This window comes from Gopherus flavomarginatus (genome assembly GCF_025201925.1).
Source record: "Gopherus flavomarginatus isolate rGopFla2 chromosome 13 unlocalized genomic scaffold, rGopFla2.mat.asm SUPER_13_unloc_1, whole genome shotgun sequence".
NCBI classification, from domain to species: domain Eukaryota; kingdom Metazoa; phylum Chordata; order Testudines; family Testudinidae; genus Gopherus; species Gopherus flavomarginatus.
This window is the reverse complement of record NW_026114609.1, coordinates 1,589,237-1,617,143: the sequence shown is the minus strand read 5'-3', so window position 1 is coordinate 1,617,143 and position 27,907 is coordinate 1,589,237. Positions and strand designations below refer to the sequence as shown.

The following is a 27,907-nucleotide window of genomic DNA, read 5'->3' as shown; positions in this document are numbered from 1 at the left end:
AGATTCGTGATTCAAACCCCTCCCCACATGGGCTCTGACATCACAGAATCTCCCCCCCAAGTCAGAAAGTAGGAGCCCCCAGGGCCGCCTAGAGGATTCCAGGGGCCTGGGACCATCGGCGGCAGGCGGCTCCAGTGGACCTCCCGCAGGCGTTCCTGCAGAGGGTCCGCGGGTCCCACGGCTCTGGTGGAGCAGCTGCAGGCACGCCTGTGGGAGGTCCAACGGAGTCGAGGGACCAGCAGACCCTCCGCAGCCATGCCTGCGGGAGGTCCACCAGAACCGTGGACCGGCAAGCGGCAGGGGGCTCCCCGTGCGGCGAAATGTCTAGAGCCGGCCCTGTTCAGTGGCAGGGAGCCCTTCCGTTCTGGGACCCACCGCTGAAGTGCCCCGAAGACCCGCGGCGGGGGCCCCCCGCCGGCAAATTACCGCCGAAGTGGGACCCGCCGCCGAAGTGCAGCCCGCTCTTCGGCGGTAATTCAGTGGCGGGGGACCCCGCCGCGGGTCTTCGGGGCACTTTGGCGGCGGGTCCCTGAACAGAAGTGCCCCCCGCCGCCAAATTACCGCCGAAGACCGAGTTGCACTTCGGCGACAGGTCCCGCTTCGGCGGTAATGCGATGGCGGGGGGTCCTTCTGCCCCGAAGCGGAAGGACTCCCCCGCCAGCGAAGACTGGGAGTGGAAGAAGCTCCGGGGCCCGGTCCCGCAAGAGTTTTCTGGGGCCCCCGAGTGAGTGAAGGACCCCGCTCCAGGGGCCCCGAAAAACTCTCGTGGGGGCCCCTGCGGAGCCTGGGGCAAATTGCCCCTCTTGCCCCCCCCGGGCGGCGCTGGGAGCCCCTCCCCGCATACAGAGGAAGCTAGTGAGATTCTAGGGGGTCTCTGGAAGAGATGACAGCACCCACCAGACACCCACTCATGGTTGCAAGGAGACCCTCCTGCACAGCCCCCTGCTACGAGGGACCGGGGGCGCCCAGCCAGGGTCAGGAGGTATGCACCCCTGAGCCCCTCCCCCGTTACTCCAGGATCCGAGCATCTTCCTAATTCGCAGGGTAATTCTCCTCCCAGGCTCGTGCAAGGGTAGGAAGCACCACCAGCCCCATTTCCCAGACGGGAGAACTGAGGCCCAGAGAGGCTGAGTGATGTGCCGAAGGACACCCAGGAAGTCTGTGGCAGAGCAAAGCATGTTTCTGCCTCCCCCCTCCCAGGTCTGGCCTGCTCCTGGGTCACTGGATGGGGTGGGGGCGGGGCCTCGGGGCAAGGAGCAGTGCAAGGGGGGGCCTCAGGGGAAGGGGCAGTGCAGGGGTGGGGTCCCAGGAGGAGGAGCAGTGGGAGGGCGGGGTCTCGGGGGAATGTGAGGGCGGGGTCTCAGGTGAATGGGTGGTACAGGGGCGGGGTCCCAGGAGAAGGAGCAGTGTGAGGGCGGGGTCTCAGGGGAATGTGAGGGCGGGGTCTCAGGTGAATGGGTGGTGCAGGGGCGGGGTCTCGGGGGAATGTGAGGGCGGGGTCTCAGGTGAATGGGTGGTGCAGGGGCGGGGTCCCAGGAGAAGGAGCAATGGGAGGGTGGGGTCTCGGGGGAATGTGAGGGCGGGGTGTCAGGTGAATGGGTGGTGCAGGGGCGGGGTGTCGGGAGAAGGAGCAGTAGGAGGGTGGGGTCCCAGGGGAATGTGAGGGCAGGGTCTCAGGTGAATGGGTGGTGTAAGGGTGGGGTCTCAGGTGAATGGGTGGTGCAGGGGCAGGGTCTCAGGGGAAGGGGCGGTGCAGGGGCAGGGAATCGGGAGAATGGGCAGTGTGGCATTGGGGACTTCGGGGAAGAGGCAGTGTGAGGGCAGGGTCTCGGGGCAAAGGGGAAGCATGTGGGCGGGGTCTCGGGCAAAGGGGTGATGTAGGGATGGCGATTCAGGGGAATGGGTGGTGAAGGGGCGGGGACTAGAGGGAAGGGGCCAGGCGGGGGCTGGGATTGGGGGAAGGGGCAGTGCAGGGGCGGGGTCTCAGGGGGAAGGGGCGGTGCAGGGACAGGGTTTCAGGGCAATGCGAGCACAGGGTCTCGGGTGAATTGGTGGTGTAGGGGCGGGGTCTCAGGGGTAAGGGGTGGTGCAGGGGCAGGGTTTCCGGGCAATGCGAGCACAGGGTATTGGGTGAATGGGTGGTGTAGAGGCGGGGTTTCAGGGGGAAGGGGCAGTGCAGGGGCAGGGTCTCGGGGCAATGTGGGGGGGGGTCCCGGGTGAATGGGTGGTGTAAGGGCGGGGTGTCAGGGGGAAGGGGTGGTGCAGGGGCAGGGTCTTGGGGCAATGTGAGGGCAGAGTCCCGGGTGAATGGGTGGTGTAGGGGCGGGGTCTCAGGGGGAAGGGGTGGTGCAGGGGCAGGGTCTTGGGGCCAGGGCCGGCTCCAGGCCACAGCACGCCCAGTGCGTGCTTGGGGCGGCACGCCACAGGGGGCGCTCTGCCGGTTGCAAGGAGGGTGGCAGGTGGCTCTGGTGGACCTCCCGCAGGCGTCCCTGCGGGGGGGTCCGGTGGTCCGGCGGCTCCGGTGGAGCATCTGCAGGTATGCCTGCGGGAGGTCCACTGGAGCCGCGGGACCACCGGATCCCCCCGCAGGGACGCCTGTGGGAGGTCCACCAGAGCCGCGGGACCAGCGAGCGGCAGAGGGCCCCCCACGGCGTGCTGCTGTGATTGGGGTGGCTAAATTGCTAGAGCCAGCCCCTGCTTGGGGCAATGTGGGAGCGGGGTTCCAGGTGAATGGGTGGTGCAGGGGCAGGGTCTCAGGGCAATGTGAGGGCGGGGTCCCGGGTGAATGGGTGGTGTAGGGGCAGGGTCTCAGGAGGAAGGGGCAATGCAGGGTCAGGCTCTCGGGGAGAAAGGGAAGCTCAAGGGCAGGAACTCTGGAGAAGGGGCAATGTGAGGGCGGAGGTGGGTCCTTGGAGAAAGGGTGCAGGGGAGGGGTGTATTGGGGAGAGGCAATGCAGGAGTGTGGATTTGGGGGAAGGGGCAGAGTTAGGGTGGGGTATTGGGGAAAAGGGGCAATGCGAAAGCGGTGCCTTGGAGGCAGGGGCAGGGCTTTGGGGAATGCGGCAGGGATTAGGGGAACAGGTGTTGTGAGGCCAGGACGTCGGGGGTAGGGGCCATGTGGGGGCAGGACCCCAGGAGGAGGGGGTAGGGGCAGTGTGGGGGCAGGAGCCCAGGAGGAGGGGGGCAGGGCTTTGGGGAATGGGGCAGGGATTAGGAGGAACAGGTGATGTGAGCCCAGGATGTCGGGGGTAGGGGCAGTGTGGGGGCAGGACCCCAGGACGTCGGGGATAGGGGCCATGTGGGGGCAGGACCCCAGGAGGAAGGGGCAGGGGCAGTGTGGGGGCAGGACCCCGGGACGTCGGGGGCAGGGGCAGTGTGGGGGCGGGACCCCAGGAGGAGGGGGTAGGGGCAGTGTGGGGGCAGGACCCCAGGAGGAAGGGGCAGGGGCAGTGTGGGGGCAGGACCCCGGGACGTCGGGGGCAGGGGCAGTGTGGGGGCGGGACCCCAGGAGGAGGGGGTAGGGGCAGTGTGGGGGCAGGACCCCAGGAGGAGGGGGCAGGGGCAGTGTGGGGGCAGGACCCCAGGAGGAGGGGGCAGGGGCAGGGTGGGGGCAGGACCCCAGGAGGAGGGGGCAGGGGCAGGGTGGGGGCAGGACCCCAGGAGGAGGGGCAGGGGAAGGGCTTTGGGGGGAGGGCGGAGCTCGGGGAATGAGGAGGATTAATTCGGTTCAGTGGCAGGTTTGTCTGCGGGTGACACTGGCACTGCAGGGGGGTTAAAGCCGGGCTCACCCGAGGGAGGAGGACGGGGCTGGGTGGCCGGGCACAGCGGGAGTTCGGGGAGTGACAAGGAGCCGGTTCCAAGGCTCATCGGACACCCCCAGAAACCAGCTCACACCCAGACGGGGGGTTACAGCCCCAGCGAACAAGGGGCGCTGGGAACATCCCCGCGGTGCAGACAAATGTACCAAGTCACCGGGCAGAGACAGACCCGGCACTGACCTGCCCCCCCCCCCCCCGGTCCTCGGCCTCCGCCCCCCGCGCTCCCGCCCCCGCCCCGATCAGCTGCTTTGTGCGGGGGTGAAAGGGGCGAAGCGGCGCGGCACGTTCCCACGCGGAGCAGGTTAACACACTGCACGGGGGGCGGGGCTCTCTGGGGGGCGGGGCGGGAGGTGTCCGATTAACCCAGGGACCCGCCCTCACCTGGGCTCGAGAGGACGGAAGCGCCCCGGGGCAGGCTGGGAGTTGTAGTTCCTGGATCGTCTCAGAGCGGAAGGGACGAACGGTTGCTCAGGCAACGCGCCCCGTCCCGGTGCACACTGGGAAGCGTAGTTCTCCCTCTCACACGCGGCCTCTATTGGAGGAGGGGCCGTTGATCGTCATTTCGCCGCGCCCCTCCCCGCTCCCTGATTGGCGGAGAGAGCGCGGGACAGAGACTCGGCGCGTGGGGTGCGGGCCTGGTTCCCTCGCCCCGAGGCTTCGCTGCCCCCGCCCCCTCCCCACGGGGAGCCGGGGGGGGGGCACCAGTGAGACCCGCCCCGGCGCTGCGGGGGGGACGCGGGCTCGGGGGCACCCCGCCCCCCCCTTCCTCCTCCTCCCCCCATCCCTGTTCTCAGCGCCCCACCCCTAATTGCCTCCAACTCATTTCTTATTGCTGGGCCCCACTTTCCCATCCTCCCACTCCCCCAGATCATCCCCAGGGTGTGAGGTTTCTCATCTTCAATCTCTGCTACACCCAAACCTGCCAGGTTCCCCTTTTCAACCACTGTGGGGTCGTCCAACCGCCGACACCCATCCACTCTGGGCTCTCTAAATCCCACATTCCCACAATGCTCCTTGGTAACGCCACTCTCCTCTGTCCCTAATCCCCATATTCCCTTCCCTCAGGTCCTTCTGGACACCCCAACCCACAGTCAGGCCTCCTCATACATCCCAGTCATTCACATGCTGAGCTCGTTCTTCAGGGACCCCCACAGCCCAGCAAACTTCTCCGTCCATGAGCCCCATGGACCTGTGGCCGGGAAGGTGAGGAAGCTCCCACTTTGGCTGGGCTGGGTGTGGGTGTTAATCTTTTCCAGTCTTGTGTGTGCTGTGCTCACAAAGGCTTTTTGCTCCCTCAGGGTGAGGTGTGGTTTTGGCCGAAGATAAGGTGTTTTGGTAGCCCTGTGGATGCTGTGTGGTGTCTGGAATGGGGCGTGTGTGTTCCCATCATGCCCCTTCCCCTCTGCCTGCAGAGCTGAGGACAGACAGGTCTGAGGAGCAGAGCAGGAGCTCTGGGAAGGAGAAGAGCAATATGAAGATAGAGTCTAAGATGAGACCAGGTAACTTCTGTGGAGGGAGACATGCTGGACAGGGCCTAGGATTGGGGAGACAAGCAGGTGTGAGCCCTGGGCTCAGATTTCTAATTGTAGCTGTGATGGCAGAATGGGAGGAAGGTTGAAGCCGAAGCCCTGGGGTGCGGGAGTAGCGAGAAGAGGAACCTCATCACCATTTCTTTTTCTTTTCCTCTTGTGTTGTGTTTCATACCAAGGGAAAAGAAGTCATGGGGATGGAGTCCAGCCCTGAGGGAGATGGAAAGTGATCAAGAGCAGTGACAGCCTGAATCCTGTTGATGCCAGGCAAGAGCTCCCCAACTGGGACAAGAGTAACCCTCCCTGTCGGTGAGATGTGTATCTGGTTTGGGAAGGGTTCTGGTCACAGCCGTACTGGCTCCAGGCAGGGACTTCCCGTTACCTGGGTGTGGGTTTCCGGACTAGCTGTGTCTTCAGGAGAGATGATGTTGCCATTTGCGAGAGCTGATCATCTCTCTGGCCAGGAGTGGTGTGTGCTCCCTAGCAGAAAGTTGGATCCATGAGGGTGACTCCTTGTTGTGAATTTCTTTCGTCCTCCTAGGTTTCTCTCTCTGTTGTTGGCCAACTTTCACTCAAACTCTCTCTCTCTCCTTTCATAGACATCTGTCATGAAAATTCCCCAAACTGAAAATTTTCTGCTGAAAAACCAATACTAATCTGTTTGAGGACTTGATTTGAATGTATTATTGTTATTCTCTTCTCATTTATCTCATTTCAGTCTTTGTCCTCCAGATGTGTTTCCAGCTGTTGAGTTGTGGGGGAGAGAGGCCAATTCATAATGTCTCTACTTCCCTTTCATAGTTTCTTCCAACTTGCTAGAAAGTAACTTTGCTACGACATGAGTCAAGCACTGTCCATTGTCTCTGTGCTATCTCAGAGAAGTCTGCATTGTACATGGTTCCTGGAATAGTCCTTGGGAGTGTGGATACCTTCAATGGGCCAGCAGGGAGTCTGACTCCTCCATTTTTGCACCTGAAAGGCTGGTGGGAGGCATTTCCCAACCTCATAACATATTTCTGTAATGCACACAGAGCAAACTTCATAACTTCCCAAACCAATGTGAACACACAGAATGCAAGAAGACATTAATGTTCAACAGATGAACAGTTCAAGATTTTTGAAATGATCCCTCACCAGGCAGACTTTGTTCAAAACGTATCATCACTATATGAGAGTGGCGAATATGGGGCTTGCAGGGTGCTGCTTTGAGCACAGCTTGCCACCCCTGGGCTTACATTGCAATGGGAACGTGCCCTTAGAGTCTATCTCTCCCGGGATAAAGATGGCAGGATGACTGGCCTGGGTCATCTGACTTGGGCTCATTATGCTAAGGCTGAGAGGCTAAAAACTGTGGTGCAGATATTTGTGTTCACACTGAAACCTGGGTTCAGAAACCATCGCCCCTCGTGGGGTCTCAGAGGTTGGGCTCAAGTCCATATGTCTGCACTGTCATTTTATAGTCTTGCAGTCCCAGCCCCATAAGCCTGAGTCAGCTGACCCGGGCTTTGAGACAGCTGCTCTGGGTGTGTTAACGGCAGTGTAGACATAACGTTTGGGTACGTCTCCAGTGCAATGAAACATCCAGGGCAGGCCTGTGTTGGAGTTATCAGGGTAATGTGTCTTCTTCTGTAAAGTTGCAGTGTCCGTGTCTGGGCTCATGCTCAGTACCCTGCTCTAGGAGCCCAGAAGGTTGGGAGGGAGTTTAGCAAGTGGAAATGGTAAAACCGCAGTGAAGTATTACCCTGGAATCATGTCAGTTCTCCATTGGTCTTTCTGCTTTTGGGGCAGGGATAATAACTCTCAGTGGTGCCTTGTTGAGTGGCTTTTGGGGCACCTGCTCTTGGCTCCTGTCAGAAGAGAAGATTCAGAGCTAGACGGTCCTTTGGTCTAGCCCAGTGTGGTTTTTCTTATGGTTTAAATTACACTCCAGGCACTGATAATAGAGTTACTGAAAGTTTAGGAGTTAGCAGCTGGTAGGTTGTGCATGACCCCCTGGGGCAGGGGCAGAGGCAGGGGCAGGTCTGGGCTCTCACACCAAATGCTCTTTGTGGCTGCCAGAATCTGTGGGCTGCTCATTTAGGTTACACTGAGTGTTAAGTCCTGCTTTGTGCACAGTGTATGAGAATGAAAATCCTAAACCGCCCTTTGAAAAAACGAATGCAGCAGGACGTGTTATTGTCCCTGCCCCAAAGCAGACAGACCAATGGAGAAATGCCATTGAGTCTAGGGTAATACTTCATTGCAGTTTTACCTTTTTTGCTTGCTAAACTACCTTGCAGCTTTGAGGGGGCCCAGAGCCCGGTATTGGAAGCACCTGACCTTTCTTTCTTCTCTTGCTCTTTGTCAGCAAGGGGAAGAAAAAGAAGCTCTCCTTCAAACTGGAGTCAGAAGAGGGACGTCAGGATGACTTCCTGAGTGCCGGCTCTAGTCATTTGCTCTACCAGCTGACCTATCGAAGGGCTGCCACTTCTCTCTCCAGGTTCGCCCATTGGTGTGTTCAGAATGGAGAGGGGTAACTAGTGGTGTTCCCCAATGGTCAGTCCTAGGACCACTCTTATTCAATTTATTCATAAATGATCTGGAGAAAGAGGTAAACGGAGGTGGCAAAGTTTGCAGATGATACTAATCTGCTCAAGATAGTTAAGACCAAAGCAGACAGTGAAGAACTTCAGAGACGTATCACAAAACTGTGATTGGGCAACAAAATGGCAAATGAAATTTAATGTGGATAAATGTCAAGTAATGCACACTGGAAAAAATACCCTCAACTATACATACAATATGATGGAGGCTAATTTAGCTATAAATAATCAGGAAAGAGATCTTGGAGTCATCATGGATAGTTCTCTGAAGACTACCATGCAGAGTGCAGCAGCAGTCAAAAGAGCAAACAGGATGTTAGGAATCATTAAAAAAAGGAGAATAAGATAGAGAATATCTTACTGCCTTTATATAAATCCATGGTACACCCACATCTTGAATACTGTGTACAGATGTGGTCTCCTCTTTTCAAAAAAGATATACTGGCATTAGAAAAGTTTCAGAGAAGGGCAACTAAAATGATTAGGGGTTTGGAATGGGTCCCATATGAGGAGAGATTAAAGAGACTAGATCTTTTCAGCTTGGAAAAGAGAAGACTAAGAGGGGATATGATAGAAGTATATAAAATCATGAGTGGTGTGGAGAAAGTGAATAAGGAAAAGTTATTTACTTGATCCCATAATATAAGACCTAGGGGCCACCAAATGAAATTAATAGGTAGCAGGTTTAAAACAAATAAAAGGAAGTTCTTCTTCACACAGTGCACAGTCAACTTGTGGAACTCCTTACCTGAGGAGGTTGTGAAGGCTGGGACTATAACAATGTTTAAAAGGGAACTGGATAAATTCATGGTGGCTAGGTCCATAAATGGCTATTAGCCAGGAAGGGTAAAAAATGGTGTCCCTAGCCTCTGTTCATCAGAGGATGGAGATAGATGGCAGGAGAGAGATCACTTGATCACTGCCTGTTAGCTTCACTCCCTCTGGGGCACCTGGCATTGGCCACTGTCGGTAGACAGATACTGGGCTAGATGGACCTTTGGTCTCACCCGGTATGGCCGTTCTTATGTTCTTATAGGGCACCTTCTACACGGCGACTGGGCAGTTGACTGACTTTAAATCTAGCTAGCTCTGTTGGTAGAGCATGATGCTCTTAATCCCACCATCATAAATTCAAGCCCCATGGTGGGTGATAGCGACAGCCCTTAGGTGTCACTCTTCTGCTAATAGTCACAGATCAAAAGGAAACAAACTCTCTGTGCTCTTTGGCAGGTCATGTTTCTTTTTCTCTCTGAGCTTCACCAAAACATGAAGAGAGAACAAACTGACATTTGCATCCTATGTTAAGAGAGTATTTTCTCCTCTTCCATTGTACCCCAGGCAAGAAGAGGGGATAATAACCAGTTAACGGATGATTGCAGAAGGAAAAGTTTGGTCTTTATAAATAGGACAATTATCATTTGGTCTCCATGTCCACTGATGGTAGGACAAGAAGTAATGGACTTAATCTGCAGCCAGGGAGATTCACGTTAGATATTGGGAACAGCTTTCTAACTCTGAGGGTAGTTAAGCTCTGGAATAGGCTCCCAAGGGTGTCTGTGGAGTCTCTGTCCTAGGAGGCTTTTAAGAACAGGTTGAACAAATCTCTGTTAAGGATACTCTGCATATACTTGCTCCCATAGACAACCTGCTCTGGCTCTGGTTCCCTCCTTCTGCTCCCTGCCTGGGCCAGCTGCTCTGGGCACTTGGTCCCACATGCCCCCAATGCATCGTCTCTGCTTGGCTCTGCCTCAGCAGAGAGGGCTGGATTTCATGACCTCTCCAGGTCCTTTGCAGCCGTACAGCTCTATAATTCGATGCCATCGCAATACAATACAAACAACAACAAAAGTGGAAACACCCCAATCTAACATCTAACAATTCAGCGTGAACTGACATTCCACAGCACAAAGTGACAACACGTAGGAGTGCAAAGCCCGACAATTCAGCACCATGCAAATGAACGCCCCATGGGGCAAAATGACGCACTGCAAAAGAGCTCAGCTCAAACCAGTGCAACACAAGCCAGTGCAAAAACCATACAACACGAAAAAATGCATCAGAGTGCAAAGTGACACTGTGCAAAACAGCTCAGTGTGGGACAACGACAGCGCAAACCCACACAACAGAATCATATAGAAAGGTAGGGCAGGGAGGGACCCTGAGAGTCAGGACCAAGTCTCCCTAGGCCACCCTGACAGGTGTTTGAAGAACAAGGAAACAAAGGGCACCACAAACTTATGTTTTTTGGATGAGTTAAGAAAAGGGAGCAGCATTGTCCCCTCGGGTAGCCCCTGTTCAATTCCAGGTCAGAAAACAAAACTCTTCTGCAAGAATATCCAAAAAATGTTGTGTTTCACTTTACTTCAGAAGTACAGTTGTGTGGCAATTAAATGATGACTCTAAAGTTTCATTAAAGTGTGGGAAATATGGATGTATCTGAGGAAATGGCTTGGAATGAAGGAAGACAAAAACTGATGGGTCGAGAGAACAGGCCCTGTTTCCCCCTGGTTTGGAACTTCTCTCACAACTACTGGAAGAGAAAAGCTAAGCAAATGGTGTTCTATTGTTGCAAAGGAGATTAAAGTGAGGCCATTTTCTGCAGATAGAATTAAATGGTCATGTCAGGAGTGGGATTTGAAATCACGTCTCCATGCAGAGACCAGAACACCCAATGGACTGGAAAAAAAGAAACTTATAACTAGTACTTTAGACCAGTCCACCATTCTGATACTACAAAGAAGGTGACTTATCAACCCTAGTTCTCATTAATAGTTGATGAACTCTTTAGGGAAGTCACAATGGCACATCTCTTTCAACTCCTAGAGACCTTCTACAGCACAGCTGATTTTTAGATACACTCACCCGGACCTAAAGTTACATGTTTCCTGGAGCTCCATGAGTTCTGCGGTGTTGGAATCTCCCTGTTCACTTTTTAAGTGAACAAAAGATGGGTGCTGGCATTCTGAGAGAGTAATGATGAACCTCAAAATCCTGCCCTGTGCGCCAGACAGTTAAGCAACCAGCACCCACAACCTCTACTATGATAGCATCCTGTCTGGGAACAACTCACTTACCAACAGCTGGGGTGTGAAATCCTCATTTCTTTGTTGTTCTGTCACTGTAGTCCCCACTTTCCTATTACGTGTCTGTATAATCTCTGTCTGGTTCTGTAACCGTTTCTGTCTGCTGTATAATTAATTTGTTTTGCGTAAACCAATTAAGGTGGTGGGGTATAATTGGTTAGATAATCATGTTACAATATGTTAGGATTGGTCAGTAAAATGATTAGTTAAGATAGAGCTAAGCAGAACTCAAGTTTTACTATATAGTCTGCGGTCAATCAGGAAGTAAGGGGGGGAATGCGAATGGGAATTGGGGTAGGGGAATTGGAATTATGTTTTGCTAAGGGGGGAATAGGAACAGGGAAGGGGAACAGGGACACAGGCAAGCCTCTGTGGTGTCAGAGCTGGGAAGGGGGATCCTGAGGAAGGAAACTGGAATCATTGCTTGCTGGAAGTTTACCCCAATAAACATTGAATTCTTTGCACCTTTGAGCTTCATGCATTGCTGCTCTCTGGTCACGTGAGAAGGACCAGGGAATGGGAGGGTGATGGGACAAACCCTGGAACAAGTACGTCTTTCAGGGTGTGAAACCCCCCAGAACCAGTATAATTAAGCTGACCTAAGCCATGGTTAGATAGTGCTAAATGAAAGTAAAGATTGTTCTGTCAATGTAGCTATTACAGGGATGGAAAACCCCTCCCCTCACTGTAGCAGCTGTCTACTCCACAATGCTACAGCAGTATTTTAAGCACAGCCAGCCTCAAAAGGAGACCAGATCTGGCTTCATGGATGGTCAGGCACTAAGACAGCAGCAAGGACAACACACTAATGCTTCCGTAGTTGGCAGGATTCGAACCTGCGTGGGGAGACCCCAATGGATTTCTAGTCCATCGCCTTAACCACTCAGCCACAACTAGTTCATAAACAGCTGCTGCCCTACATGATGATTCTGTTCTCAGAGAATTGTCACTTCAAATGGCTCAGACCAGCTTCCCCAGCACACTCACGGCTGTGCATTAGTGTAAGTGTGTCCATGGTGAACAGCAAGAGTTCCTGCCCATTTTCCTTCCAGCTGGAACATGATTAGTGTGTTTGTAGCTAACGACATTGCTATGGATTGTTGTTCATTCCTCACACTGACAATTCAGACAGTCCCTTTCCAATTCGAATCTCTACCATATCATTCCAATAGCCGGGGGCAGGATTTCTCTGGGGCACTGAAATGTTTCAGGGTTTGGTGTGTGAGCTCAGCCTTGCATTCCATCCCTGATGTTTCATGGACTGACAACAGCAGCAGAAAGAAAGAGCCGAGCCAATATCTCCCTGGTAGGGATGCAGGTGACCACGTCCCCTCTGTCTGACCATTGCCATTGCAGGAGAGAAGGGTTCACTGGAATCGAATGCCCTGGCTCAGACAAGAGACACAGGGAGGTTTTACTGTTATTGGATCTGTGCAAAGGAAATTGTGCCTCTGTGTGAAATTGAGGAGGGAAATGAAATGTCCACATGGTGGCCCAGTGCCTTAAGGAATGTGGGCGATGGAGTCTGGCTGAGAAATGATTTAACAGGAATTTGTATCAATGTATTGCCCTGATTAAAAGCTATGGCTGTAAGGTGCCACTGTTGTTAGTACTTGACCTGCGTGAAGACACCCGAGTGGGTGTCAAGTCCATTACCTTAACGAGGGGTAGTTGATTATTTTGTCAAGATCCAAATTTCTTGGTCAAGGTCTAGTCAATGTCTGGATGACAGAGAAAATAATACACTGATGATAATAAGAATAATTTAGAAATATTTACAGTTTCTATAGGCATAACTATGATGATTGTTTCATGTTTCACTCTTTATATCTGACACCACCATCACCTTTCCCTTTAGCCTTGTAGTTTACCAAGGGTAAAACTAAACATCTCTTCAGATACAAGGGAGTGTTTGCGTTCATTCCTGCTAGCTACACAGAGGCTTGATGTAGCTGCTTTCAATCCTCCGGCTCTGCTGGGATAAGTAACATTTCACTGAACTGAAGGAGGGAGATCATTTTTTGACAGATGACGCCTCCTCTTAAAGGTGTTTCTCTGGCTGGCAGCCCTGGTTCCCAAGTCTCTCCTGAGGGAAGAAAGTTTCTGTGCAAAATACTAACACTTTTAACAGAGAGGAGGGAAAGGCAATGCCCACGTGATGGGGCCAGTATGTACCACAACATGGTTCTTTTATGTGGGATGACTCTGAAGATTGACTGATCTCCACTTCCTTGGATTTGAAGAGATGTTTAGTTTTGCACTTGGGAACCTCTAAGGCTGAAGCAATTTTATGAATGGTGACACTACGATTGAAGGGTTATTTAATGTTGTAGAAATCATTAAAAACACTTAGTTTCAACTTGAGCTACCTGTTATTAAAGGCTGGTTTCCTCACATCAGTTCCATAAGCTCTGCTAGAAAGGCCCTGGGTTATCTCCTGCCTTGGTGGGAACTAAAGGCAATTGTCCCCTGCTGCCCTTGGCTTCAGGCTGATTTTTCTGGGGAGGGGATGTGGAATTGGTTTATTTGCTGTTGAGAAGGGAGCCAGGCCAGTTCTCAGGGACCGAGAACTCCCAGCATCTTCCCAGCCCAACCCAGGCTGCTGCCCTGTCCCAGCCTCTGTTCCCCTGGGAGCCCTGCTTGTTTGACTCTAGAGCAGGCTGGGAGCAGCAGCTGGGGCAGAGGACAGCCTGGGCTGGGCAGATGCTAGGAGCAGAGCACCAGCGGCCTCTACTGGCTCCCTCCTCAGCAGCAAACAATCAGTCTCCACCCACACCCTGGGACAGCAGCCTGGAGCCAAGGGCAGTGCCCAGTGGGGGGTTCTCTTTTTCCTCTTCCTGGGGTGAGCAGGGACCTGGGGGTGTTTCTTGCAGGGCATTTGGAACTGAATTAGGGAACAGGCTTTTAATAACAGGCAGCTCCAGTTCAGACTAATTTTGTTACAATTTTATTTATAATGTAAAATAATTCAAAAGTAAATGGGCAGGAATGATTGGAACTCTTTTTTCCCTGTCACACAACTAAATGGCTTTTTGGCTTGTCATGATACAGGAGTCAGGTTCGTTCACTGTGCAGAATCAATGTGCACAGAAGCCTGTTGTGTTTCATTTCTCAGGTTCCACTGCCATCATGTGGCCATTTCCTTCACCTCCTTTCTGTCTAAAGCGCAGAGCCCAGTTCCTCCAGGGAGAGAAGGACATCTTTCTTCTTTCCTTCCTCAACAGCCCCCTTCCTTGGAGAGCCCTTTGCTGGAGTCTGGGTGGGGAACAGCCATTCCTGAGGATTAATTTCACACCATAATTGGGGTTGATGTATAGATTTTACAGCCAGACTAGATCACTAGGTACCTCTGCTCTGACCTGATCCAGAACAGAGTGCAAAGAATTTTACCCAGTGACTCCTACACCCACCCCAAGATCTTCTGGCTGAACGAGGCGGGTTCATTCAGAAAGTCATCGTGTTTGGATGTGAAGGTGGGAAATGATGGGGAAATTGGCCCCTCTTTCAAGTTTCAATGTTGTAACTTCTACACCTAGACCGGGGTGAACAACCTGAGCCTGAGAAGGAGTCAGAATTTCCCAATGTAACTGCCAAACGTGCACCTTTGTATGCAACTACTGAGTCAATTGTGAACCTTCCCATCATTATCATTATCTCTTTGAAATAATGATGGTGATGGACACTTGGCTCGATATCCCAGTGTGCCCTGGGCGTCTACAGGCTGCATTAGCCAATCCAACCATTCGGCACTTGCAGATGGGCACCTCTGTACTGTGCCTGAGTCTTGTACAGCTATGAAAGGCTGGTAGATGCCAATATTTCCCTGTCTTTTTAACCTGCACTAATACCAGGCCAGGCCAGGACTGGGAAGAGAGACAGAGCAGCAGGTTTCCCATATTGTATCCGTTTCCCTTTTTCTTGACTAGTTTCTCCTCTGCATAACTTGCACTTCTTTTGCTGTGAACCTGGCTAACTCAGCTGGTAGAGTGTCAGATTTTTAATCTGATGGTCCAGGGTTCAAGTCCCTGCTCAGGTAATAAACTACTCACTATACCTTTAAAAATTGTTCTTCTGATGTCCTCTTTGGTGTTACTTTTTCTCTTCAAGACTGTGCCTTTCCTAAGAAGGGCCTTTGTTTGTGTGGGTTTGAAGGGGCAACTTCCTGACATCCTCTCTGTCCTTGCAGCCTGGAGGAATAAAGGCCTCTGGGCATACAGCATGTTCCTCCCCTGCATGCACACGCACACACAGAAAACGCAACAGAATATCCCTAAGGAATTAGAATCACCTGCTGCCTTCATCTATCCTGCTAGATCCCCAAATGATGATGCTCTTCATCCTAAACCCACGTCCCCTCTACTCTCAGTGCCCCTCTTTCCCAATCCAGTGCCACTCCTATGCACACTGCTCCTCACTCCCAACCAGAGCCTACTCCTCTTCACCCTTCTCCTCTATCCCAACCCACAGCCCCCTCCTTTTTACACTGCTCCTCAATCCCAACCCACAGCCCCATCCTATTTCCAGTGCCCCTCAATCCCAACGCACAGGCCCCTCCTATTCCCAGTGCCCCTCAATCCCAACGCACAGCTCCCTCCTTCCCTCCAGCAGCAGGTGCCTCAGACTCCCTCAGGAAGATTTTCTTGCAAGGTTTCGTGTATGAGTCCGCATGTGGATTTTACAGTGCGTTGGAAATATGTTGCGTTGCTTGCCAAAATGATCACTTTTGGCTTGTGTTGGATTCCCAGTCTCCTTGTTATTGGGACAGGAGAAATAAAAGGTTGTTATCCTTGTTGTGTGAATCAAGGGCAGCACAACTGTGCTTGGCAGACCCCGACTGAGGGCTCACTTTCAATTCAATAGCACTTGCTAGGCAGGGGACAAGTGTTCCATGACCAAGTGCGCTGAGGTCCCAATACTAAAATTTAGGTGTTAAACCAGCTTTAGGACAGGGTGGCAGTGGAGGGATGAGTGAGTTCCTAGACAACACAGTGAGTACGGTGCTTTCTTATTTTCCGTCTTTTCCACTCAGGATGGCAGGTGAACTCTACAGAGGCACCTCTGGGCTTGCACTGACTAAGGACAACAGCTGTGAGTGGAGTGCCGGGGGGGCTCATGTTTAAGGACTTTTGGTTGCTGGATTTACAAACCGTAGGGAAAAGGACACTGCCCAGTTTATTTGGGGATGGGTCTTTTCCTCGTGGTTTATGTTTATGTGTTGGGGCTGCTGACATGATTTCTGCTAACCTTGGGCTTACATTGCAATGTAGACATATCCTAACAGGGCATCTATACTGTGATAAAATCCCGCTGGCCTGGATGATCTGATTTGGGCTCCTGGGAATGGAACTGGAGCCCAGGCTTGGAAACCCTCACCCCTCGTGGGGTCTCGGAGGCTGGGCTCCCGAGGCTTTGGCTGTGGGGTGGTAAATTTGCACTGTAGACATCTCAGCTCAAGCTCAATATTGGGCTCTGGGAGCCCTCAAGGTTGGGAGGGAGTTTAGCAAGCAAAAAATGTAAAATGGCAGTGTGGAGTAATGCCCTGGACTCAATGGCATTTCTCCATTGGTCTGTCTGCTTTGGGGCAGGGACAATAACACATCCTGCTGCATTCATTATTTCAAAGGGTGGTTTAGGATTTTCATTCTCACACATGGTGCATGAAGCAGGGCTCAACCCTTGGTGCAAACTAAATGAGCTGCTCACAGATTCTGGCAGCCACAATGAGCAATTGGTGTGAGAGCCCAGACCTGCCCCTGTCCCAGAGGGAGGGGGGTCATCTGTGAGAGGCTGGAACAGCTCTTAACTCCCAAACTTTCAGTAATTCTGTTATCAGTGCCTGTGAGTATAATTAAAACTGCCATTCTGGGCTGGACCAAAGGCCCATCTAGCTCTGTGTTTTGTCCACTGACAGCAGCCAATACCAGGTGCCCCAAGAGTTAATCAACAAGGCACCACTGGGAGTTGAACCCAGGATCTCCTGTTTACAGGACAGGTGCTTTAACCAGCTAAGCCATGGTGCCCACCTGTGGCTTAAACCCAGTGTCTGCCCACACCTGACTCCCTGCCATCCTCACTGGGGCCTGAAAAGCTTTGCTTGTGTTTGAATTCTGCAAAGCAGAGAAGCAGGTGAGCTTTTCCTTGCAAGCTGTGTGTGTGTGATTCTTTGGCCAGGTCTGCATTACAAAGTTATTTCAGCATCATTATATCGCTCAGGTGTGTGAAAAACACACAACGCTCCCTCGGTCAGCAGCTTTTGGCTGGTGCACACACTGCAATACCACGTCTGGTGACAAAACTGCCCTGTTTTGGTGACAAAATAAAACCACCTCGACGAGAGGCCTAGAGCTTTGTGCAGCAAACTTAAAGTGACAAATTGTCAGTGTAAATGCTGCTGGTCATTATATCACCATAACTGGCCTCAACCAATATCCCATAATGCCCGCCATGAACTCACCTGCCCTTCATTCCTGCTACAGAGGCTGAGCCCCTCCCCTTTCATAGTTCCAGAAAGTTCTGAGAGCTGAGCCGCTATCTGCCCTGGGATTAGGTTGATAGAACTGCATTGCCAGCCTAAGTAACATAATTACACCAACCTAATTTTGTAGTGTAGACTTGTCCAAAGAATCACACACACACCTTGGGAGCAAAACTTCACCTGCTCCTCTGCTTTACAGAAGCCAAATACGAGCAACGTTTGTCAGGGCTCAGTGGGGATTGGCAGACAGTCGGGTGTGGGCAGACACGATGCTTTAAGTAACAGCAGGTACTATGGCTCAGGTGGTTAAAGCACCTGTTTTGTAGACAGGAGATCCTGGATTCAACTCCCAGTGGTGGCTTTTGGGGCACCTGGCATTGGCTACTGTCAGAAGACAAGATTCAGAACTAGATGGACCTATGGTTTAAATTACACTCACAGGCACTGATAATAGAGTTATTGAAAGTTTGGGTGTTAAGAGCTGATAGGTCAGTGGTCCAGTCCCCTCAATGTGGTTTTACCATTTCCACTTGCTAAACTCCCTCCCAACCTCTATAAAATTACAGTGCAGACATATGGGCTCGAGCCCAACCTCTGAGGCCCCACGAAGGGTGAGGGGTTTTTTAACCCAGGCTTCAGTGTGAACACAAATATCTGCAGCACAGTTTTTACCCCCTCAGCTTTATGTCTATGAGCCCAAGTCAGATGACCCAGGGCAGCCCTGCTGCCATCTTTATCCCAGGAGAGATGGACTCTAAGGGTACATCTCCATTGCAATGGAAGCCCAGGTGTGGCACGCTGTGCTCAAAGCAGCACCCTGGAAGCCCCATATTCACCACTCTCATATAATGATCATATGGTTTGTACAAGTCTGCCTTGTGAGGATGGACACTGCTTGATTCACATCCTAGCAAAGGAGCTTCCTAAGAAGCTGGAAGAAACGATGAAAGAAGGGTAGAGACACCATGACTTGGCCTCTCTCCCCCATAACTGAACAGCTGGAAACACACCTGGAGGACAAAGACTGAGCTGAACTGATTCAGAAATCAGAAGAGAATCCTAATAATACATTCAAACCAAATTCCCCAACCAGACTAGTATTGGTTTTTCAGCAGGATTCCTGGGCCCAGCCTTGTTGCGGTTACGAGGACTCTGCCACACATGAGAGTAGAAAGAGAGTCCTTGGGGTCAGGCAGGCCTCTGGTAATGGGGTGGGGACTCAGATCCTTTCCCTGGCCAATTGCACCAGGGTCATGTATAAACTAGGGAAGTTCCCCACAATAGCCAGACCAGAACCCCCTGTACACTTGCCCTCTGTACTCATTGCTTCTCTGTCTCTCTTCCCCTCAGCTCTGCTGCTCTCCCTCTGAGCTTTCTCAGCACCTGGCCCCACAGCGCTTCCTACTAGCCAGAGACTGCATGTTCTAGGCCTGTTCCTGTGGATGTGGCCTCTCTCCTGATTCCTGAGGAAAAGAACCTTTCCAGGAAATGGCCATGGCTTCTGGGAATCAGCATGTGGCTGGTGGACAGCACCAGGAATCATTTGGTTCCTGACACACAAGGCAACTAAAAAGCTGAGCACCCAGACGAGGACTTGAACTTTGGCCCTTCAGAGTAAAAGCCTGATGTTTTACCAACTGAGCTACCTGGGCTTGTTGAGACCATCTTCACCATTCACCACAAGAGCAAGCAGGTAGGCAAAAGAGAGACAAAAAAAAGTCCCAGGAACCCTTCATGTGGCCTAACGGATAAGGTATCTGAGTGTGGATCAAAAGATTGAGGGTTTGAGTCCCTTGGTGGTGGTTTTTCTGTAGTTTTACCTTTGTGCTGAAAGTCCTGCTCCCTTCAGGGCTGGAACCTCTTCTTGGCTGCTCAGGCCAATGCTCTGGCTTCAGCTAGAGCCCCGGGAAGGAGTTGGGTGTCACAAAGGCGGGGGCATGAGCCCCAAGTGCTTCCAGTCTAGCCTTTGCCATTCCTGGCTTGCCAAAGAAAGTGGGCGACTGCCCGGGCCGGCGTGTGTGCCTGTCCCTGTGCTGGAGGGTACTTGCTACATAGCATTTTCGGAGCCTGGGTGTTTCTCTGCTTCTCGCCAGCTCAGGAAAAGCCTCTTGGGATAAAATCTCCTGCCCCACTGCAAAAGTGAGCACCGTGAGTGGGACCAGTCAGAGGCCCCAATATAGGGGCTGGCCCTGCTTTCCTACCAATTTATGATGTTATCCATAGAGCATCAGCAGCTGCCCCGCATGCTGGTGACCTTCAGTGGGTGTTTGGCATGGCAGGGAGCAGCCTGGCTGGGTGTTTTTGTGCCTGTCTGAAGGCCACACCTAGGCATGGTCCTGCCCTCCTCTAGGCCTGACCTCAGTTGCTCTGTGGCTTTTAAGACTTCCCTTGGAGCTGTCAGCACCAGCTGCCTCTGCTCTAGGTGCCCAGAGGAGGAGAGGTGTTGTGGGGTCACTTTTACAGATGCCCCTTCCCTGGTACTGCCCTTGCTCAGCGGCACAGAGGAGCTTCCATCCCCAGTCCCTGCCCAGCAGCCCTTTGGCACCATTCCTGAGGGCTGCCCTGCCTCACTTTCTTCCTACCTTGTTGGGAAAGACAGTTCTCATCATTAAAGGTCAGGTGGGCCAACTAGGGGCAGAAGCTCATTCTGTGTTTTCCTACTGCAGAGCCCAAGCTCAGGAACTCACCTTGGGTGCAGACATTGCTGTGCTCCCAGAAAACAAGCCACCCCTGCACAAACAAAGCCTGCCAAAGCCTGAGATTGAACCAAGGACCTTCAGATTTTCAGTCTAGTGCTTGCCCGACTGAGCTACTTTAACAGCTCCATGATAGCACTTTGGCCTGTTGCTTCTCTGTCTGGGATGTTTTTGTCAGCAGTTGCACACAGGAAGGACAGGAAAATGAACGGCTGCTTCACACCCCCACCGGAGGAACCCGGCACCGTTAGCTGAGGTGAGTAAGAAGTGTCTGTTGGCTGACAGGCCCTGTCCCCTAGGAGCTGGAACAGCAGCTGCCGCCTCCCCCTTGGCTCCAGGCTGTGGGAAATGCTCATTGCCTGACTGCATGGGTGGATGCTGCTCCGTGCTCTGGAGAGCATCTGTATTGGTTTGTCAACCCCGCATCTTCACTGAGCCAGTCTGGTAAGGTCCCAAGTGCCCCCTCCGGCCTGACAGCTGCGAGTGTGCAGACATCAACCCCCCTGCCAGCCCCAGAGCCAGCAGAAGCGCCAGCCCCACCCCCCAGCACCACAGGGGCACTCAATGAACTTCCTGTGGGGAAATGGCTCCTTTTTGTCCAGCTGCTAGAGTGAGAGCCAGGAGAGAGCAGTGTCTGGCTCACCATGCAGGAGAGAAGAGACCTGATGAGTGTGGATCTCCCTCAGTCTCCCCCGCAATGCTGGTCAGTTTTATTGTCACTGTGATAGTCAGCGTTTCCCTTCAGGGTCGGCCCTAGAGGGGTCTGGGGTCTGGGACAAATCCCTCCTTTTGTCCCCAGGCCCTGCCCCACCCCCCCCACCCCTGTCCCATCTCTTCCCATCCTGCACCTTTCTGCCCCATTCCTCTCCCACCCCCACCTCTTCCCGTCCCTGCTCCTTCCCCTCCCCACCCAGCGGCTCCTGCACCCCACTGAACAGCTGATCACTGGCAAGTGGGAGGTGCTGAAGGGGAAGAGGAGGAGCTTGTCAGCAAGGCCTGTAGTGGGCGGGGGGGAAGCTGGCTGCCAGTGGGCGCTGAGCACCTATTTTTTCTCTGTTGGTTCTGCAGCCCCATAGCTCCCATGGAGTCGCTGACTTGGCTTCTTTCGCACTCTAGAGAGAGGAGCAGAACCAGGGCTATGGCTGATCTGTGGGGCACCAGGTGAGTGGCAGAGGCTTCAGGTGCTGAGAGTTTGCCTGACACCTCAGGGACACAGTGTGAGGTGGTGCCCCAGGGATCTCTATGAAAGGAGCAGAACAGGATTTACTTGGGGTGGGGAGAGAACTGAGAGTGTCTGAGTGGGTTGCAGAGAGGTATTGCCCAGGTGAGATACTGGCTAAAACACAGGCCTTGCTGTGAGCAAGATTGGAACCTGCACAGGGGAACCCTATTGGAGTTGGTGCTGGGAACTAGCCAACCAACCACCCCCTACCCACACTAAGTTTTAGTAAAGGGCCAAGAGCCCCCTTACACAAGCCAGCCCCATGAGGGTCACCGATGTGCAGAGAAGGCAGCACAAGCTGGTCCCATGGTGTAATGAGCAGCACTCAGGGCTCTGAATCCTGTAATCTGACTTCAAATCTCAGTGAGACCTTATGGTAAAGCCCCAGAGCTCAACTTCCCTGTTTCTAGGTGTGTAAGAATGAATCTTTCCCCTCCTGTTGGGGTGACTCACACCTCCAAGAGCCGCAACTTTGGCTTGGGTGTCCACAATGGATTAGGGCTCTAGAACTTGCTATGCTGATGGTCAGGGCTGGCTTTAGGAAGTGCAGGGCCCCATTCAAACGCTTTCTGCAGGGCCCTGGCAGGGATGACTTAAAAAGAAAAAAGTGTAAAAAAAAAGCCTTCCATGTACTATTTACTTTCCATAACTATATAAATAATAAAATTGTTTATTATGTACATTGCATCATATATGCTGTTGATTGGTTATTAACGACTGCTGTTTCACATGTGTGGGTCCCCGCCACTCCCTGGGGGTGTGCACGTGTGGGTCCCCGCTGCTTCCTGCCCCCCTCATTGAAGCAGGTGTGCAGGTTAATGGCCTGGGAACTGCAGGGTGGCAGTGGACATGGGGCTGGTTAAAAGCAGAGCAGGGGCTGACTGGAGGTAGGGTCTGGCTGCAGGCAGGGCAAGGGGTGCAGGGCTGGCTGGAGACAGGGGAGTGTGGGGCGGGCTGGCTTCGGGCAGGGCCGCAGGGGGGTTGGCAGGGGTTGGCAGGGCTGGAGACAGGAGTATGGGACTGGCTGGCGTCAGGTAGGGGGGTGCAGCAGGGGTTGGCTGGAGACAGGGCAGGGCGGACAGTGCAGGGCTGGTGCGGGCAGGGGTGTGTGGCAGGGGTTGGCTGGAGAGAAAGCAGGGGGTTTGGTGGGGTTGGCTGTGGGCAGGGGGTGCAGAGCTGGCTGCAGGCAGCGGGGGATGGGGCTGGTGCGGGCAGGGCAGGGGGTGCAGCAGAGGCAGCAGGAGCCCCGGCCCTTTAAATAGCCGTCAAGCCCCCCGCTATCCCAGGGCTCTGGGGGCTATCTAAAGGGCCTGGGGCTCTCCTGCTTCTACCCCGCCCCAGACCTTTTAAATAGCTGTGGGAGCCCTGGGGAATGCATGGGGGTGGCGGGGCTCCGGCGGCTATTTAAAGGATGGGGTGGCAGAGGCAGCTGGAGCCCTGGCCCTTTAAATAGCTCCCAGAGCCCCCTGATACCCCAGGGCTCTGGGGGCTATTTAAAGGGCCCGGAGCTCCAGCCCGGGGCAGGGGGCTTGCGGCGCTCGGGCCGGAGCTCCAGCCGGGGGCACGGGGCTTGTCGTGCTCTGGCCGGAGGTCCAGATGGGGCCACGGGGCTTGAGGTGCTCGGGCCAGAGCTCCAGCCGGGGCCGCGGAGCTTTTGGTGCTCCGGCCAGAGCTCCAGCTGAGAGAGCAGGGCTGTGGGGCAGCCACGCTCCCGCCGGCACTTTGGTCAGGGGAACGGGGCCATGGAAACCCCGGAGCAGACCGCAGCCGGGGTAAGTAAAAAAAAATTTAAAAGGCGCCTAAAGCGTGGGGCCCTCTTAGGCGCGTGGCCCGATTCCCAGGAATCAGGCAAATCGGCCTAAAGCCGGCCCTGCTGATGGTTAGGATTCTTGCTGCTTCACCTGCTGTCCACAAGCTTGGCTCTTGTGCTTCCTACCACACGTTTCCTCTGGCCCACATGGCGCTTGAAGAAAGGAGTGCCAGGGCTGGGATTAATAGTCAGGGCTTGGCAGGAGGGAGGAAGAGTCCCAGGCTGGAGCCCCTCACACCTTCCCTCCTCCGGGCACCTAGAGCAGAGGCAGCCCAGCTCTGTCTGCTGGATACCTCAGGAGAGTAGGTGAGTTCATGTAAATACAGTCTGGTCCCAAAGCCTCCTCCCAACCCTGGTCATCAGTAGCTGCCAGGGGAGAGCTCATTCACACGTCACTTACAAATCATCATTTGAAATTCTAAGGTTGGCCAACACTGCCGAAGCCAATGCACCGACATTGTCAGCAAACACAACAGCTGGGTGAGGAAACCCGGCTTTGTCCAGACTTTCCAAACCTATTTTACTTTCTCAGGTACAAGTACTTTTCATACGTTGTATCTGCTTTTAAAGTGTGTGTTAACATTTCAATTACCATTCAAATTTGCAACCAATGACAATATTGACAGCGCTGCATGTAACTACCTGACCACTGAGGGAGGGGGTTTTGGGGAAATTCGGGGAAGGGGGTGCACAGCCCACTGACTGGGGGGCATATAGGGAATGCCCAGTTTCACTGAATTGAGTCTCCTACTGCAGCACCTGAGTAGGTTACATCAGAGAGGAGCTGCAGTGTCTAGGCAGTGGGATGCCTGTGCCTTTAAGAGCCCAGCCCTGGGAAGCCCATGCTGAGAGGTGCTGCCTGTGAGAGGGGAAATAAAAAAGCCCTCTGCTCCCCCCACCCATGTTTGCAAACACTGGAGTCTCAGCCCCCCGGGGTAACTGTTACCCCTCTGTCCCTGCCTGTGCCGGGGTTTAACCCTCTGGCAGCGCCTCCCTCTGGGCTTAACTCCGGCTCCTTCCCACCTCCCTGACTTTGCCCTTCATTCCCTCTCCTAACTCTGCCTCCAGCTGCTTGACCCCCCCGACCAGTCAATTTTCACCCCCTGCTCAGACCCTGGCCACCCCCTCCTCTGATATGCCCCCCTTTGCCCCTTTTTAATCACTGTAAAAAGTAAAGTGTGCTGGGTCCCATTCTCTGGAGGGAGGGCTGGGAGCCTGACCCCTGCCTGCCCAGTGTTCAAAGTGCCCCATGATCTTGTGGATGTTTGCTGAGTGCTGCAGGGTCACCCGAAGGGGGAGAGAGACGCAGTTAGGAGGTGATGCAGCCAAGGGTGCCTCACCCAACACTGAGATGCAGCCACCTCTGGGGTGAGTTACACAAGTCAGCAAATGAATTTGGAACAAGAAACACACTGAAAGGACCGAGGCAGCTGCAGGAGGTGGAGAAAACCAGAAAAAGCAGTATTCCTGGATCCCAGCCCTGCTCCTCCCCCACTCTACCCCCTAATCTCCACACCCCTCCCACATTTGAGTGGAGAACCCAGGAGTCCTGGTCCCCAGCCTTGCCCACTCCCATATTTTGATATGGCTCCATCCAACAGCTGCCCCCACAATTGCAGAGCAGTGCCATGGGGCACACCGGGGCCTGCCTGTTTGCACAGGATGAGCAATACCAGTGCCTCAGGATGGGGAGAGACAATGCTAAGGGAGAAGCAGGCAGCAGACAGCTCCCATGACAGAGAAGGAAATGCTAGGGGGTGCTGTGCTGCAAGGAGTGAAGGGGGTTGGCAGGGAATGGGAGGATCTTCCCTCACACCAGGTGTGTCTGTCTCCCTCCCAATTCCTCCCCAGCCCTACCTCAGCCCAGGCTAATCCCAGCCCAGCTACCAGGGTTAAATTTGGCCTGGATTCCCCAGGTGCTGGGGGTGGGGCATGGGGCTGGGAAGAATGAGCCTCTACTCCCCCTTCCCCAGACACAGTTGCATTGGCACAGACCAAAGGAGCCTGCAGCACTGCTGCCTAGAGGAAACTGAGGCACCAGCCACTGACAGACACATCATGGCTCTCCTCATCCTCATCCTCTTTTCCATATACAACCTGGCCAGGGGAGGGTGGGGGTAAACTCAGGGAAGCTCCATAGTTAACCTGTGGAACTCCTTGCAAGAGCATGTTGTGAAGGCCAAGACTATAACAGGGTTCAAAAAAGAACTAGATAAGTTTAGGGTGGATAGATCCATCGAGGGCTATTAGCCAAGGGTGGGCAGGGATGGTGCCTGTAGCCTCTGTTTGCCAGAAGCTGGGAATGGGCAACAGGGGATGGATCACTCGATGATTCCCTGCTCTGTTCATTCCCTCTGGGGCACCTGGCACTGGCCACTGTCAGAAGACAGGAGGATACTGGGCTAGATGAACTTTGCGTCTGAACCAGTCTGGCCGTTCTTATGTCTCCCTTGGCGCAGCAGTGACACCCAGTGGGCAGTCAGAGTAATGCACAGAAGGTGTTTTGCTTGGCGCAGCAGTGACACCAACTGGCCAATCAGGGTAACACACAGAGTATGTATCCCTTGGAGCAGCAGTGAAACCTCCTGGTCATTCAGGGTAATGCACAGAAGGTGTTTCCCTTGATACAGCAGTGACACCCACTGGTCAGGTGGCGTAATGCACAGCATGTGTCTGCCCTCTACGAGCAGTGACACCCACGGACCAGTCACGATAAGGCACAGAGTGTGTTTCCAACCAATCTGGGTAAGGCACAGAGCATGTTTCCCATGGAGCAGCAGTGACACCCAGTGACCAGCAGGGGTGGCATCAGACTCTTCTCCTTTAGTGGGGGACTGAGATGGGCTAGACAAAGAAATTGGGGGGCTGTGCCCCCCATCACTTGGCCCCACCTTTCATGGAGGCCATGACTCTGCTCCTTCTCAGTTAAAGGCCAGGCTCATCTACTCTGTCCCGGGCTAGGGTTTACAGCAATACAAACTTTATTAGAATAAAATAGTAAACAGGGTTTACTTTAAATATTCTAAATCTGTCCAAATTTTAGTACTGAATCCAAAGTTCTCTTAAAGATCCCATCAGTAACCAAAACCTAAATAGAAACCAAAAACAAGGCTTAATTTAAAACCCAAACATTAAGAAAAACTTTGTTTGTAAAAATCAAAACTAACAAATGCTGTAAATTAATAATTTCAACATTTTATCAAAAAAGTGTGCTGCAGCAGAATGATAAAATAACATCAAATAAATAAGCATGACCACTAAAACCTCCTATAAAGGAATTGAATCCTTGAATACTGGTCAAATCTGTATAAAATATGCAGAACTATGTCAAAACTGGTGTTGCAGGACAGCCATTCGATCCAGAAAATGTCAATTAAAAGCTCCATTCCAACTAAAAAAACCAAAACAACCCAATAAACCAAAATGGTCACAGCCTGAAACAAACCTACACAGAAGCAAAATTAAACCTGTACCAACACAGGAACAAACGATATAAATTTCTAATTCTAACTTCTTGTTTCTCCCAGGAGGAAGGTGTTTTGCACCCCAGTAACCAGGCTGTCACTGCAGCTTTCCTTTCACTAAATAAGATTTTTACCAAATATAAATTGCCCTCCAATTTCTCTTAGAGAAATTGAAATTGTATCTTTGCACTAATAGCCCAAGTGTGCAAGTCCATCCTCTCAGAGCAGCCCCACACCCTGAGGCCAGGGGAGAATCCCAACTGGTTTGTGCATTTGTAACCCTGGGGCCTGAAGCTGATGAGAGAAAGGGAAGTGAGCCATCTTGGAGCTTTCCGATACCACCTGTGGGGAGCACAGGGATTTGACTGAGTGACATCCTGGCTAATTTTCACCTTGTTCTCCACCAGCAGAATCCACTGGAGAGCTCGGGAGTGACTTGACCATGGCAGCACCCTATTTACATATTAAAAGCTGGCATTTTGGAGCCAATGGGGTGAAATGTGAGTACTTTTGGGGTTGGGACCCACATGAGAAGGGATGTGTATAAACTGGAGAGAGTCCAGCAGAGGGCAATAAAAATGATTAGGGGACTGAGACACATGACTTACGAGAACCTACAGACCATATCCTGTATGTTAAGCTAAGGCAAAGTTAGCATACCTGTATTGTGACCTTTTACTCAGAGAGGAAAATCGACCTTTATCATGTTACTTAAATAGATAAGTACCCATGCCTGTCCAAGACCTTTACCTAGACCAATCGACAATGGAGAATGGCATAGGGCTTTTTTCAGTGTTGTACCCACAGATTTAACAGGTACGCTACAAGGTAACTTATGTGCATATGTACATGTCATCAACAAGCACAAACATACTAGCCTATGAAGTAAATGTACCCTAATGTTTTGTGGGTGAGGAATGAAATTTGGGCATAGGAGGAAGGATTTCCGGCCCTTGTGCCCTATAAAACCTTGCTAGAGCACTTTGCTCTATCATTCTGACTTACTTCCTCCACTCTCTCTCTATGTACTATCAGCAGGCTGTACTTGTTCTTAAACTTTAAGTTTCAAGGGAACTAGGCTAAGTTCGGTTTCCCTACGTTTTTAGTCTTTGTTTATTAGGTTTTGATTTTATGTTTAACATATACAAGTAAACCCTAAGTAACACTAGCTTTTTCGAAGCACTTCATCTTTCACTTAAGAATTGAGAAACCTGAACTGCAAGGCTGG

At 52.7% G+C, this 27,907-nt stretch overlaps 1 protein-coding gene and 3 non-coding genes across 15 annotated transcripts in view; 1 reads left to right on the top strand and 3 right to left on the bottom strand.

Moving 5' to 3' along the window:
- Positions 1–27,907, bottom strand: part of LOC127040993 (zinc finger protein 436-like) — a 563,752-nt gene that overhangs the window by 316,448 nt on the left and 219,397 nt on the right. For all 12 annotated transcript variants that reach the window (XR_007771558.1, XR_007771561.1, XR_007771553.1 and 9 more), the window contains exon 7: positions 12,669–12,733. The gene's annotated coding sequence lies outside the window, so the exon portion shown is untranslated. The remainder of the gene's footprint in view (positions 1–12,668; positions 12,734–27,907) is intronic.
- TRNAS-AGA (transfer RNA serine (anticodon AGA)) lies at positions 11,828–11,909 on the bottom strand. Its single transcript has one exon. It is a non-coding gene; the product is annotated as a tRNA-Ser (tRNA).
- On the top strand, positions 14,976–15,048 carry TRNAK-UUU (transfer RNA lysine (anticodon UUU)). The gene has a single exon. It is a non-coding gene; the product is annotated as a tRNA-Lys (tRNA).
- Positions 16,959–17,032, bottom strand: TRNAT-UGU (transfer RNA threonine (anticodon UGU)). The gene has a single exon. It is a non-coding gene; the product is annotated as a tRNA-Thr (tRNA).